The sequence below is a fragment of the Pan troglodytes genome, chromosome 1 (genome assembly GCF_028858775.2).
Source record: "Pan troglodytes isolate AG18354 chromosome 1, NHGRI_mPanTro3-v2.0_pri, whole genome shotgun sequence".
In the NCBI taxonomy this organism is placed as follows: domain Eukaryota; kingdom Metazoa; phylum Chordata; class Mammalia; order Primates; family Hominidae; genus Pan; species Pan troglodytes.
Window position 1 is genome coordinate 45,811,473 of NC_072398.2, and position 13,529 is coordinate 45,825,001.

The window sequence follows — 13,529 nt, forward strand, 5'->3', positions numbered from 1 at the left end:
TGGGGAATTGGGAGTAAGACACAGAACCTCTCCATACACTTGGCCTGGGAGGATCATCCTGCCCTGCTCACAGGGGAGAGGGACAGAGCCTGTCAGTCCCAGCCCCAGCTCTCCAGCATGATGCCAGAAGTCAGGAGCCTGGTGAACTCTCTGGCTCAGCCACCGACTCTCTGGGTCTCAGACTTCTTCATTATAAAGTGAGGATGTCGGACTAACCGTACCTAAGATAGCCGTAAGCTTGGACAGCTGGGATGACCTTCTCTGTCCCAAATTACCCTAATTCCTTCCATCTTGTGTCATTTGCCTTCCACTTATTGGTCTTATATACATCTTTATAAAGGATTTTATCAGTTTAGTTAAATTCAACATTCTCCAAGCAGCTGGTATACACCCGACATTGACCCGATACTGGAAAATCAATGGTGCTGAGATATCTGTTTTCAGAGTGCTTCCAGTCTAGCAGAGGAAGGCAGGCAAGAGAACAGACAATGAGACCAGGGTCTCTGGAAGCTGTGGGAGGGAGAAGAACAGAGAAAAGATCCCACCAGGCCAGAAGGGGTCTTCCTGAGGTGACTTGGGTCTGAGAAGAAACTCACCCCGTTCCAGGAGAAGTAGGGGCAAGGGAGAAGGGGACTAACATTTTTTGTTTGTTTTGTTTTAAGATGGGGTCTCACTATGTTGCCCAAGCTGAAGTGAATGACTATTCACAGATGTAATAATAATGCACTGTAGCCTCAAACTCCTGGGCTCAAGGGATCCCCTCACCTCAGCCTCCTGAGTAGCTGGGACTATAGGTGTAAGCCATTACAACTGGCTGGGGGGACTAACTTGTAAGTTATTATTATTTATTTATTTACTTATTTTTGAGATAAGGTCTGGCTCTATCGCCCAGGCTGGAGTGCAGTGGTGTGATCTCAGCTCACTGCAGCCTCCGTCTCCCAGGCTCAAGTGATCCTCTCACCTCGGCCTCCTGAGTAGCTGAAACTACAGGCACGCACCACTACACTTGGCTAATTTTTGTATTTTTTGTAAAGATGGGGTTTCGTCGTGTTGCCCAGGCTGGTCGCAAACTCCTGAGCTTAAGCCTCAGACTCCCAGAGTCTTGGGATTACAGGCATAAGCCACTATGTCCAGCCTTAAGTAATTATTTCTAATAGACCAAACACCATACTAGACAACTTATATGTATTATTTCACTTCATTCTTATAGCCTTTTGAGTAAGTATTAAGCCCATTTTACAGATGAACAAACTAACGTTCAGGGTGCCTAAACCCACACTGTAGGGTCAAGCTGAGACTCAAATTCAAATCTGCCTGATTCCGAATCCACGCTCTTTCCGCCCAACTAACAGAGTGTGAAGGGCACGAATAGCTGTGACTTTGAATACTGGGTAGGGCCTGGGCCTCCTGGCCTTTTCTGAATCCTCCTGGCTCCCCCCCCCCCCCCCAGCCAACAGGAGAACTGCCACTTTAAGAGGCACAGCCCCTTAGAAGGGTTGGTTTCCATTCATTTTTAATGGCCCAGCTGCTGTGGTCTCCCTGCCTCCCCATGGACTAGTCCAGGAGTTTCTCTGCAACTGAGCACTCTCATCACACTGGGGCCTGTCAATGTTTAATGGCAGCAAGGATCTTATCTCGGTTACCCAAGTCGTTTAGATTACTCCTGTGCAGGGTACCTGGAGCATGAGGGAAGGCAGCAGATAGCAGACCCATCAGTCACCCCTCTGCTCTCTGGAGGGAGGAGGGATTATTGGAGCAGAAAGGGCGAGAGGGTGGGAGAAACAGAGGGTGGCAGGGAGACACACTGTAACAGGACAGAATGCCTCACTGCACGCTTGCATGGCCCTGGCTGTGTTCTCCACCTTCCCTATTCTCAGCCACCTCCCATAGGGGCTGCCCACTGCACATACTCCCACGGCCCTCCTGGGAGACCCAAAACACAGGGGAGTGAGTGGTTGAATTTCTGTGGAGCTTGACCATAGAAAGTGACCTTTGAGCCTACTCTGGTGTTCCCCCTGGGCATCAGAATCTCTGCTTATTTTCAGGGAGAAAACACAGCACTACTTGTCTCTCTTATGAACTGTTGAAAACTCTAACCTCGGGTGCTCCAGAGACATGGGTGTGTTGCAAAGGTCACACAAACCATACCTTCAGTACAACCTCACGGATTCGTAGATATGTGAGCTGGGTCGTGGGGGCAGGGTCCTGGGTCCTGGCTCTAGAGTACCCTGAGAGGGAGAGACAGGTTCTCGCTGCTCCCCCAGGCCCAGGGAATGCCTGGATCAGATAGTCGAGTTCTATTTGGGGAGTAGAACGTCACAGTTCAAACACAGAACCAGAGGCCACTCTGATGTTATTTACAGACCTTGTCTAAAGATCTAGCCTCCAAGCTGGGAGGGAGGGCAGTGGGCTTGCTGCCTTCTCCAATTTCTCCTGCTCTCTGAATTTCTTATATCCTGTCACCATCCCTCACCCTCCTACCTTGTCTCCATCCAGGAGTACCCTGTGCTGCGGTATCTGATGTGTCGCTCACAGCTAGGAGCCTGGAGAGAGTGTTCTTAGGACAGAGGGAGGGGATTGGGAGCAGGACAGAGGACCCACCACCAGTGCCAGAGGACCCAGAGAGGTTCCTAGACATGGGGCTAGAGAACTGGGAGTGGGAGAGGGGCAAGGAGGGTCCAGGAAGGCCTCATTGGGTTGGGTGAACATTTCCCTGCCCCGAGTTCTGGGGCTTTCTGCCTGATGGGAGTTACAGTGAAAAACAGCAGGATGCTTTTCTAGGAAGACTTTGGCAGGTTGGGGGTGGGGGGCGGTAACGGTGATTTCATAATTATTTCACTCCTAGTGAAATATTTATTTCACTATTAATTATGAAATAGGAATAATCTCATAATTATTTCACAAAAACTTAATGAGCAGCTACCATGCTCTAAAGTACTGGCAAATGAAGGTGAATAAGACAGGGTCTGTGCTGTCAGCAAATGTTCAGTTTATCTGGAGAGACAAGACAGATGCTTCCTGAGTAGTGAGGACTACAGGAAGGCGCCACCCCATGCCCCACTAATTTTTTATTTTATTTTATTTTATTATGTGTAGAGACGGGATCTCCCCATGATTCCCTGTCTAGTCTCAAACTCCTGGGCTCAAGTGATTCTCTTCTGCCTTAGCCTCCCAACGTGCTGGGATTACAGGCGTGAGCTACCATGCCCAGCGAAGAGCATTGCTTTCTTGGAAAACCAAGTCCAAGGAGGATGGCATTGATTTTTTTCCCTAGGAAGGCCCTGTGGGAATCCCAAGAAAACTGGACAAAAGGCAGCTAGCAGCCGTTTAGCTGTGGGTCATCTTCACCTGCCACTCCCTCTTCCAAGGGTGGAGGCCCAATGCCCATCCTCTCCAGAGAAAAGGACAAGCTTGAAGTTCCCAGCCAAGCCCTCTACTGGAGGCAGCTGGGCTGGGCTGGAAGGAGGGGAAAATCCAGTCTGAGGCAGAAGCATGCTTTGGGGTTCTGCCTCCTGAGTCAGTTCTGGCTGCCCAGGGGCAAGGAGGAGTGGCCAAGCCCCACCCAGATCTCTAGGATGCTACGTTTTCGTATTTTACATCAGTATAAGCTCTCATCTTCACAGTCTCGGGGCACCAAGTTCTTGTAAACAGAGGGAAATGTACTCTAGCAAAACTTCCCAGATCTGATCTACTTATTCAACAAAGTATTTACTGAGTACTCATTCATGCCAGACTGTTCTACATGCTAGGGATACAGCAACAAACACAAGAGGCAAAAATCCCTGCTCCCTTGAAGCTTATATTCTACCCGGGAAGACAGACGGTAAATAAGGAAATACCTAAAATATTAATGATATTTACTATTGATAAATATTAATGATATTTACTAATGATAAATACTATTAATGATAAAGGCTAACGTGAAATAATCCAGCAGCAAAGTGGGATAGAAGGTACCAATAGTGAGGCCAGGCGCAATGGCTCATGCCTGTAAGAAGCACTTTGGAAGGCCAAGGCAGGTGGATTGCTTGAGGTCAGGTGTTCAAGACAAGACTGACCAACATGATGAAACCCCATCTCTACTAAAAATACAAAAATTACCTGGGCATGATGGCACATGCCTGTAGTCCAAGCTACTCAGGGACTACTCAACTCAGAATCATTGAACCTGGGAGGTGGAGGCTGCAGTGAGCTGAGATCCCACCACTGCACTCCAGCCAGGGCAACAGGAGCAAGACTCCATCTCAAAAAAAAAAAAAAAGAATGTGCCAACAGCGAGCATATCATTGAAAGTTTAAATTGGACAGCCAGGGAGGGCCTCATGGAGAAGGCAGCCTTTGAGGGAGGCATGAGGATTCTGAAGGAATAGAATTCCAAGCTGAGGAAATGGCACGTAGAAGGCCACTGCGGCAGAGTGGCATGCAGCTGGAGCCAGGAGAGCAGGGGAGAAAGTGAAGAGGTGGAGTCAGTGGTGGTGGGCGACGCCATCCTAAAGGGCCTCGTAGGCCATGATGAGAATGATGAGGACCTGGGCTTTTCCTCTAGTGAGAAGGAGAGGCCAAGGAGAATTTTGGGAGAGGAGTCAGATGATGTGACATATTTTTAAGAGACTGCTTCTGAAAGCTGTGCTGGAAATAAGTGAGGGCTGGATGTCAGTGGGAAATGGTGGTGGTTTGGATTGGGTTGTTGGCAGTTGGAAGGTAAGAAGAGACTGGACATTTTAAAAGAGGAATCTACAGGGTTTGCTGACAAAATGTGGGTTATGAGAAAAACCCACGTGTGCCAGGCACTATGGGAATATGTAATGTCGCTAAAATTTTACGTTAATCACGTAAGCAAGGTTCTATTTTTTTTTTTTTTGAGATGGAGTCTCGCTCTGCTCTGTTGCCCAGGCTGGAGTACAGTGACACAATCTCGGTTTACTGCAACCTCCGCCTCCCAGGTTCACACCATTCTTCTGCCTCAACCTCCCGAGTAGCTGGGACTACAGGTGCCTGCCACCACGACAGGCTAATTTTTTTGTATTTTTAGTAGAGACAGGGATTCACCGTGTTAGCCAGGATGGTCTTGATCTCCTGACCTCATGATCTGCCCGCCTTGGCCTCCCGAAGTGCTGGGATTCCAGGCGTGAGCCACCGCGCCCGGCCTTTGCAAGGTTCTATTGTTATAGGCCACTTTATAGACGTGGAATCGCTTAGAGAGGCCAGGTGACTGGAAAAATCACATAGCTAGCAAGAGGCAGAGCTCTGGCATTTATTTATTTATTTTTGTTTTTTGTTTTGTTTTGTTTTCTAATTCCAGGTTAAGTTCACATAGAGCTGGTATTTAAACCAAATCTTCCACTGAACACAGACCTTGAACTCTTAGCAGCTATACTGTAAAAATCTCATCCATTCATTCAACAATTCTCCATTGCTCATCAGCTCTGCTTCAGGCACTGGTCTACATGTTGAGGACGCACAGATGAGTAAGAGAAAGTCCTTGACTTTGAGGAATTTATGGTTTGGAGGCGGAGACAGAGGTAAATAGAAATAACAACAGCGGCATAACCATGCAAAGTCCTAAGCTCTCAGAGGAGAGGTGAGAAAAGACCCCTCAGAGGAGGTGACTTGTGGGCAGATGATGAGTAGGGCTTTGCCAGAAGAATAGGAATGGATGGAAAAGCATTCCTGGCAGACGGAGCTGTGTGTGCAAAGGCCAGGAGGCCCCCGAGAAGGGCAAGCACTGGTGCAGTGTTTTGCTGTGGGAGTAGCGCATGGAGGCCTGGGAGGCGAGATGTGACAGAGATGTGAGCTGGGCAGTCAGGAACGCCTGGAAAGGGCTTCCCCAGGCTAGGGGCAGTCGTTGCAGTTACCAAGGGGGAGTGGAGCGAATCAGATCTCTCCTTATGTGGAGGGCGGACACCAGGCAGCAGACACAGTTTTCCCTATTTCAGTATGATGCTCCCTGGGAAATCTGGTAGGACTGAGAGAACAGTCCATGTTTCCAGGAAACAAACAGTACTCTGTCCCTGCGTGCATGTCTCTCTGTGTGTCTGTCTATAAATATCCTCAGACGCAGCACTTGGCTGCAGTCTCCCCCGAGCCCCCGCGGCATCTTGCTCACACTCCCCAGCTGCCTCCACCCCTCCTCCTCTCTCCTGGCCAAGACCGCCCCGGCAAACACCAGTTTCACTGCGCAGCCGGCAAGGCTGGGTGGGGGCCAGGACTGTGACCTCTGCCTTATCATTATTCCCTGTAGGACACCAAAGCAAGTGTCCAAACAGCAGCAGGAAGGGTGAGAATTTGGCTCAAAGAGGAAATCTGGAGACTGTTAAACCCAAGCTGAGCATGAACTGATGCCCGAGTGGGGCGGGAAGGGGAAGTTTGTTTCAAAACCTAACCCACATCCAGTGGTTCACAGACCATCTTGGTCAAAGGCTGTGAATGGATGAGATGGTGACCCTTGTCCCATCCAGCTCTGTGATCCTTCAGATCAGATTGGTTGGGGGAGAGACAGCAACAGAGAAAGACAGAATATATATACCTATATGTATTTGTACACACACACACACAGAGACAAAGACAGAATATATATACCTATATGTATTTGTACACACACACATAGAGACAAAGACAGACACAGGAAACAGGCAGAGACAGAGGGAGGCAGAGGCAGATAGACAGTCAGAGACAGAGATGGGGCCACCAAGTATGGGTTCAAACCATGACAACCTTTTTTCTTTTTCTCGAGACAGAGTCTCACTGTCGCCTAGGCTGGAGTGCAGTGATGCGATCTTCGCTCACTGCAACCTCCACCTCCCAGGTTCAAGTGATTCTCCTGCCTCAGCCTCCTGAGTAGCTGGGATTACAGGCACACGCCACCGTGCCTGGCTAATTTTTGTATTTTTAGTAGAGATGGGGTTTCACCATGTTGGCCAGGCTGGTCTTGAACTCCTGACCTCAGGTGATCCACCCATCTTGGCTAGCCATGACAGTTTTCAAAGACACAGCAAGGGCAGGTCTATGAGAAATGTTACACAGGATTAATGTGATACATATCAGAGCCTAGCTCAATTCCCCTTCCAGATTTCCAGCTCAGAAATTTATACCCCTGTCTCCCCTTTTCTTGTCAGCCCTGGAAAAAACAAAAAGAAAACCAAAAACAAAGTAACACAAAAACCCAGAGGGACAAGGAAACAGAGGGAAACCCCAGACTCCCACAGGTAAGCACTGAGGGCAGCTTCCTCCCCAAGTGCTTCCTAACCCCTCTGTTCCTAGCCAAGGGGGAACCCAGGTTTCCAGCAGCTCTTCCTGAGTCTGAGCCCCATCCAGCAGGTCAGGGCCTGGGTGGGGGCGGCCAGGGTGCTGTTTCCAGGCATGGGCTGCCTCCCACCCTTCTAAAGTACTGAGACTTGGCACATCTCACCAGGCAGCTGAGCTGAGCACTCGAGTCAGCCAAACACCCTTCTGGGCCCTCGGCTCATCAGGGGCCGCCCTGGGAGACAGCGAGTCCTGTTCTCCATGTACTCTAGCATGAAGGATAGGCCGTGTGACCTCAGCAGGCCCCTTCCCTCCTGGGACCCAGTTTCCTGGTCTGTAAAATGGAAATAAAAACAGTTGCTTTGCTAACCCACAGGATAGTGATGAGCAGGGATGGAAGTGCCAGCTGTGAAGGACGTGATCCCGATGTCCTACCTGCTCTAGGCTGGCTTGTATTCGTGTCACCCACAGCAGGCTTCCAAACGGAGCAGGGATAGAAGTTAGCTTTCTTAGGGGTGTGTTTTCTTGAAGGGTGACCCTGAATTGGGGTATCTTCAAGAAGATCTGTTTGGGGGCTGCCTCTCTCCTTCAGAGGTTTGTGTAGAGAGTGTCGGTGGGGTAGAGGTTGGGAGGGGGCCCATCGCCGGGAGGAAAGGCTCTTCCAAAAGGCTTCCATCCTCCTGGCCCAAGCAGCACCCCACACCCTCTTCTCCACCCACCAACCCCAAATCTTCAGATTTCTCTGGGCAGCTCCGGCCTCAGTTCCTTGGTCCCTCAGGTCTCCAGGTAAGAAACAGTCTGGGGGGAATGGGAGAAGCAGATCACTCCGGGACTTCCTCCTCCCTCGTCTCCCTTCTCCACCGGTGGGCTCATACCAGCAGGATCAGGGACACAGAGCTGAGGCCAAGGAGCAGAGGGACTCAGCCAACCTGGTTCAGATGCCTGCGGGAAACCTGCCCCATAGCCCTGTTTGTGAAGTTGATCTTTCTCTCCCATGGGCTTGGTAAAATCTATATTTGAAACTTTAAAAACCAGCATCTGTGTCATAACTATGAGACAATTATCTTTTTTTTTTTTTTTTTTTTTTTGAGATGGAGTCTCACTCTGTCACTCAGGCTGGAGTGCAGTGGCACAATCTCAGCTCACTGCAAGTTCTGCCTCCCGGGTTCATACAATTCTCCTGCCTCAGCCTCCCGGTAGCTGGGACTACAGGCGCCCACGACTGCACCTGGCTAATTTTTTGTATTTTTAGTAGAGACAGGGTTTCACTGTGTTAGTCAGGATGGTCACAATCTCCTGACCTCGTGATCCACCCACCTCGGCCTCCCAAAGTGCTGGGATTCCAGGCATGAGGCACCGCGCCCGGCCAAGACAATGATCGCCTACCGAGTCCCTCCTCACACTGGGCCAGGCGTTAGACACTTTACACATTTCAAATGTAATCGTCTCCCAGCTCTGTGGCTGAGTGTGTCCCGACTGACACATAAGGAATCTGGGGTTCCATAAGGGCAAGAAACATGCCCAAGTTCACACGCTGTGGCAAGTGGCAGGATCAGCTGTCATCCCAGGTCCCCCAGACTTGGAAACCTGTCACCTGGGAAACCTGTCACTCAGGGAAGGCATGTGGCTGAGGGAAGTGAGATATAGTATCTTCACATCCACTCTAGGAACCAGAGAACATCTCCGTCAAGTTGAGTGCTGTGCACCCTTAAGGTAAGAATGGCACTCAGTTGGCAGGGCATGGAGTTCACGCCTGCAATCTCAGCACTTTGAGAGGCCAAGGTGGGTAGATCACTTGAGCCCAGGAGTTTGAGAACCAGCCTGGGCAACACAGTGAGACCCCGTCTCTACAAAAAATACAAAAATTAGCCAGGAATGATGGTGTGTGCCTATTGTCTCAGGAGGCAGAGGTTGCAGTGAGTCAAGATCATGCCACTGCACTCCAGCCTGGGCAACAGAGCTAGACTCTGTTTCAAAAAAAAAAAAAAGGAAAGAAAAAAGAATGTCACTAAATCAAATTGTAGCCCAATGAATTATTTGACACCTGCCTGACTGGAGAGACACTGTGATAAGAGAAGGGCTCGAGGAATAGCAAGGGCTTGTAAGAGGACCCAGGGCTGACCGGGGTGAAGAAGAACAGCTTGCAGACAGTGGCCATTGTAAATACACCTTCTGTAGACAGGGAAGTCACCCAGCTGTCCAGTAATAGCAAGAGCTACTGTTTATGTTGCATCTGCCTGGACCTAGTCATTGCACAGCACATCATCTGTATGCTCCTCCCAGCAACTCTCTGGGTTGTTCTATGATCATCTCCATGTATCAGATGAACAACAGACCAAGGCTTAAGCAACCTGCCAAGGACATGTTGTTAAGAACTGGTAGAGCTAAGATTACAACCCAGGTCACTCCTGAGCCACACTTTCCCTGACACTTCCCGGCACGTCACACATTTCTGTAGCCCAGTCTGACAGACTGAGAAATCCTTCGAGAAAGGCTGGCTCCATTTGCTCTGGTTCTGCATTTGCCCTGGTTCTGCATTTGCCCGGCATCACCAGGAGGGAATGAATGACTTGAGCCAATTTCTGACACCAGCCTTCTAAACGAACTGGCGCTCATTGTAAGCGGTCACAGTGGCATTGTTTATCCATCCACCCACCTCCTGTATGTTTGGTTGGGTGAGCCAGGCCTGTAGATGTTAACCAGTTCTAGTGTCCTGAAAAATAAAACAAAGACAAGTTCTAGACCTGTCAAAACAAGACGGGCCCTGCCGCTCTAACCAAGGTTCTGCTTCAGGGAGTTGGGGTAGTGGGAGGGGCAGAGGCTACCTAAGGAGCCAGTTCAGGCTAGAGCTTGGGATATACAGGCCCAAGTCCTGACTCTGTGTCCTGGGACAAGTTACCTAACCTCTCTGAGCTTCATTTTTCTACCAACCTCACAGAATAAAGATTTGTAAAATGACTCAGCAAACCGTAAACTGCCTTATGGTCTGCCCAAAGTTATCACAGCTGCTGTGTGTGCCTGCCTAGCCCACTGGCCCCTCCACGGCAGGCATTGCAGTGGGGCCTCACTCCTGTCACCCGATAAGATGATGCCTCTGGCTCCTTAAAACTCAGCGTGCCTTGCCTCCTTCAGGGTCTTGGAAGCTTTTGTTGGCAGCCCTCTACCCCCACCCCACCCCCAGCCACCTACCACCATCAGGAGACTTCCCCAGGGCTCCTGACCCTGTGGTGGTTGCCCAGCACCCTCCCTGCTCTGCCAGCTCCTGTCTGTACCCTCAGCCTGGGAAGGATGATCACATGGTGGCCCTTCGGTAAGTGTCTATGAAAAGGGTGATTCTGGGAAGTGCGGAAGCAAAAAGGGGATGCTGGCGGGGCAGATGGGAGGGGCCTCCGCGAGCCCTGTCTGCTTCACAGTTTGAGTTCGCCTTCTCCACCCTGTGTGGCCACAGGCTGCCTCCCAGACCAGCCTGACTATCCTGGGGAGTATCGTCCTGCAGACAGTGGTCTCTTGGGGTAAGGATGCATTGCCTCCTCAGGCTGGGAGCCCCAGGCAGAGGCCATGCTAACCCCCTTCCCCTGTGCACGGGCTCCACCTGGCCCGGCAGTTATCAGAGCCCAGGCTGGCTGATTTGACCTCAGCAATCACTTGCGTCTGGGTGAGACCGTGATCTCACCAGGCTTTTGGTTTGGTTTGGTTTTGTCTTCTTGTCCAATAACCTAAGGCCTATTTTACAATCCCCTGGCCCCTTTCCTCTGAACAGAGAAGCAAACAGGGCTTCCTCTGTCCGGGCCTCACACTGACTTGGCGAGCAGGAGCACCGGAGAGACGGCTCTGTTGCAGGGGTCACCGGCCAAGGAGGCGGTCTACCCTGTGGGTCCTCCCCGCTGCAGGGCACACAGAGTGGCTCCCGTGGGGCTGAGCACGAGGCAGTGGCTCCTGACCCTCCTACAGCATCAGCACTGCCCCTGCCGGCCGCTGCCGGGAGTCCAGGACCGGGCGGACAGGAGAAGCCCCACCTTTGGCTCAGCACAAAGCCCACAGCACAGCCCCGGTGCACAGACGCGGTCACATGCACGCCCGTCCACACACACCCAGAGTAAGTCAGACGGGTGAGCAATGGTGACTGGCTTTGAATAAACACAATCAGCGATTTCAGACCTCTGGGGACCAGGTTACCTTTTCTGGGCCTCGAGGCTCGAGCACCAAGCGGAGGCCTGGCGCCCTCTGCCGGTGAGCTTGGGCGTGCACACCTGGTCTGTGGTTAATAAGCTGGGGGAGCCGCCTCCTCTGCGCTGAGTCCCGTGGGATGGCAGAAATTCTCCCGCTCCCTCCTTTCCGTCTAGGGATTAAGAGTGATTTACTTCAAGTCATTCTCCCAAAGGCAGGATCGTCTCCCTGTCGTGTGAAAGGAAAGATGAGGCTCAGAGAGTTTAAGCAAATGTCCCAGGATCACACAGCAAGTTGGGGGCAGTCCTGGAATTGGTCTCCTTCACTGGAGAACTAGAACTGACGTCACTGGGCCCACCCAGACCCCCGCAGGAGTCCGCAACTGGGTGTCCCCTTCACCCTGTTCTCCCGGGTCAAAGGCCAACGCTGGACCATTTCTATATCCTGGGCCTGCTCAGGGAGGGCTCTGGGCTAAAGGAATCGCGATGCTGGGCAAATGCTCCCTCAGACACTTAGTGAGGAAGTGTAATTGGGGGACCACTGCAGGAACTGAGGTCCTGAAGGGGCCTGCAACAGCCCTCCCCTCGGGGAGCTCCCACTCCTGGGGGAGACAGACCAGATGAGACTACCAAGAAGTCACACCCCTGCCTTCCTACAGGGAGCAGTGCTGGATTTAGGTGGAGGTCAAGTGGCCTGAGGGTGAAGGTTAGAGGGCTCCTGAAGCCAGGCCAGGCTGGGTTCTCTGGCAGGGAGTGGGCGCCCAACCCCAGGATCACTACCTTCTTGGTGGGAGTCTCCTATGCCATCCTTCCCCTGTGCTCAGCCCCTCCAGGATCATAGGGGCCACCCATTTGTCTTGCTAGTAGGGGCCCTCTTTATCCTTGAGAACGTACAGGTTGAGACAGTGTTCGTGTCTTGCTTTTTTGGGCTGGGCCACCTTGGTGCCATTCTTCTGGATGCTCCTGGGATTCAGGAAGTGAGGTCTTTGAAATGAACGTTCAGGCTGCAATTAACCCTAAGGATTTACTGCAGCTTACAAAGAAACTTTTTCTTTTCAGAGCTGTTGGCCAGGGGCCAGGGCTGTCCCCACTCCCATCTGGTCCTGGCGGTCTGCCCTTGAGGCTGGGGCAATATGAGGAGTGTGTAGGCAAGTCCAAGGCTATGACTCCCATCAAGTCTCCAGGCTCCAGGCATCTTCTTAGGTTGCCTGCCTGGTAACAACTGTAGTCAGTGTCTCACACAGGCCCCAAAGCTCAGCTAAGTCTCCTCACCTGGGAAAAGGCTTCCTTCATGGGCCCACTCCTCCCTGATTCCCTTGTGTGCCTGAGATCTTTTAACAATAGTTCCCATCACTGGGCAGTGAGTAGATGCCTCATACAGGGAAACCCCTCACTGCTGTACCATGATGATTACAGGACAAGGACTTGGAGCCAGATAGACCGGGATCTGATCCCAGTTCAGCCAATTACTATCTGTCACCTTGGGCAAGCTGCTTAACCTCTCTGAACCTCAGTTTCCAAATCTGTCAGTCAGGATAATAGTTCTTATGGCCTGGGGTTGTGCAGGAATGGAATGGGATAATGCATGGACTCCACGGAGTAAATCGTTTGTGTGATAGTGGCATTATTTCTTCTTTAAATGTCACTGTGACTTACTCTACTACCCTGAGGTCTGGTTCAGAAGTTCTGGTAAGAAGTTACAGGGTGATCCTGTGAGTTTGCATAGAGAAAGCACTCAGACACGGGCTATAGGAACTGTGGCCACATTTGAGAGCACTTGAGCTACTGCCACACACTTCAGAATATCTGGAGGCAGGAACAGAGAAGGGGAGGTTGTGCATAGTATATTCCAGGTTCTGTGCTAGATCCTTTGCATCGGAGGCTTCAGTTAATACAAATTGTTTGTTGTAAGATAGCATTATCTCCAAGCCTAGAGAGGCCATGAGACTTGCCCGAGGCCAGAATCTAGTGTGGTAGAAGCTGCTAGTCTCCAATAACTTTCTACTATTTTATCAGGGTAAGAAAAGTTGTAGCAGGAAACATGGCTGCCCAGAATGAAGACTGCATTTCCCAGTCTCCTGTGTGGGTAGGCGTGGTCACATGACTGAGTTCTGGCCAAAGA

At 51.0% G+C, this 13,529-nt stretch overlaps 1 protein-coding gene across 4 annotated transcripts in view; it reads left to right on the top strand.

Moving 5' to 3' along the window:
- The first annotated feature begins 10,428 nt into the window (after positions 1 to 10,428).
- CHIT1 (chitinase 1) overlaps positions 10,429 to 13,529 on the top strand; it is a 61,786-nt gene continuing 58,685 nt past the window's right edge. The window contains exons 1-2 of one of the 4 annotated variants that reach the window (XM_063793548.1): positions 10,621 to 10,753; positions 11,132 to 11,337. The gene's annotated coding sequence lies outside the window, so the exon portion shown is untranslated. Of the gene's footprint in view, positions 10,552 to 10,620; positions 10,754 to 11,001; positions 11,338 to 13,529 lie in introns of those variants that run through there. The other 3 variants (XM_063793533.1, XM_016936239.3, XM_016936250.4) reach the window with 3 other exon arrangements.